Source organism: Trichechus manatus, unplaced genomic scaffold (genome assembly GCF_000243295.1).
Source record: "Trichechus manatus latirostris isolate Lorelei unplaced genomic scaffold, TriManLat1.0 scaffold00039, whole genome shotgun sequence".
Taxonomy (NCBI): domain Eukaryota; kingdom Metazoa; phylum Chordata; class Mammalia; order Sirenia; family Trichechidae; genus Trichechus; species Trichechus manatus.
In genome coordinates, this window is record NW_004443975.1 from 8,474,482 (window position 1) to 8,476,597 (window position 2,116).

The following is a 2,116-nucleotide window of genomic DNA, read 5'->3' on the forward strand; positions in this document are numbered from 1 at the left end:
CAAACAACCCATCCCAGCAACTCCCCTTCAGCTAGACTTGCCCTGCTGTACCATATCTGAGTGACTGACCCTACCCATTGGAGAAGGAGGTGAAACATATTGTGCCCACAGACAAGCAAACAACAAAGAATGCACAGCTTATCTGCTCAGACATAACCAAATAAAACAGAAAAGGAGGATGAAACAAACAAATCTACAGTCAATAAATGAGGAAAGTAGCCACTGAATGCCCCGAAGACAGCAGACAATATCAAAACATTTACAAAAACAGGACAGGATGGTTCCAGTAGGTGTCCAAAATAAAACACCAGATAACTTTCCAGTAGAAGGAAAGGCACTAGACCTAACTGATAGGGAATTCAAATCTCTAATATTCAGAATTATCCAAGAGTTGAAGCAAAAAGCAACAAAAATGAGGAAAAAATAGACAAATTCACAGAAAAAGCAGACAAATTCATAGAAAATACAGAAAAAAAAGGAAGATTCAAGAAAATAATACAGGAATAAAATGCTAAAATAAATTCCCAACTAGAAATCATACAAAAACAACAATTAGAAATCCAAAAGATAAACAACAAGATTTCAGAAATGGACAGTGTCATAGAAGGGCTGAGGAGCGGGTTTGAAATGATGGAAGATAGGATCAGCAAAATTGAAGACAAACACTTGAATACAACTCTGTTTGAGGAAAAATCAGAAAAAAGAACAAAGAAAAATGAAAAAACCCTGAGAATTATGTGGGGTACAATCAAAAGCAAAAAATCTGTGAGTGATTGGAGTTGCAGAACGGGGAGAAAACAGAAAACACAGACAGGATCATTTGCTGACAGAAAACTTCCCCAATATCATGAAAGATGAAAAGCTGACCATCCAAGAAGCTCAACGAACCCCGTATAGGATAAACCCCAAAAGAAAATCACCAAGGTATATCATAATCACACTTGCTAAAACCAAAGACAAAGAATCCTGAGAGCAGCTTGAGAAAAACAAAAAGTCACATACAGAGGAGAAACAATAAGACTAAGCTCAGATTATTTGGCAGAAACAATACAGGCAATAAGGCAATGGGATGAGATATATAAAACCTTGAAAGAAAAAAATTGCCAGCCAAGAATAATATATCCTGCAAAACTTTCATTCAGATATGATGGTAAAGTTAGGTCATTTCCAGATAAACAGAAATTAAGGGACTATGTAAAAACCAAACCTAACTTACAAGATGTATTAAGGGGAGTCCTTCGATCTGAGAACAAACAGCATCAGGCCACAGGCTGAATATAGTACACAGGATTGTACTAGCCAGATACCAACTCAGGAAATGAAGTCTTAAGGACTATGCAAAACCAAAAGAATTACAACAGGGAACCAGAGAGGTTAATCTGTAAATGACAACAACACCAGAACAATAAAAGAGGGAATAAATGGTGTAGGTATAGAACCTCCTAATGGAGAGGAAGGCAAGGCAATACCAAGTAATAACAGACTGGTTCAAATCTAGGAATAAGGGTAAATTTCAAGGTAACCACAAAGAAAGTTAACAAACCTACTCATCAAAATAAGAAAAACAAAGTCTCAGTAAAAACAAAACCAAAAGAAATGAAAAAAACTCCACCAACAAAAGGAACTCAGCACAGGAGAGTAAGAGGAACAAAGAAAACATCAGCACCACAAAAAAAAACACTGCAAAATGCAATCCCACTCCTAGGAATATATCCTAGAGAAAGAAGAGCCATCACACAAATAAACATATGCACACCCGTATTCATTGCAGCACTGTTCACAGTAGCAAAAAGATGGAAACAACCTACGTGCCCATCAACGGACGAATGGATAAACAAACTACGGTACATACACACAGTGGAGTATTATGCAATGATAAAGAACAATGATGAATCTATGAAGCATCTCATGACATGGATGAAACTGGAGGACATTATGCTAAGTGAAATAAGTCAATCACAAAAGGACAAATATTGTATGAGACCTCTACTGTAAAACCTCATGTAAAAGTTTACACACAAAAAGAAACAATCTTTGTTGGTTACAAGGGATGGGAGGGGTGGTGGGGGAACTAAATAGACAATAGATAAGTGGTATCTTGGGTGAAGGGTAAGAC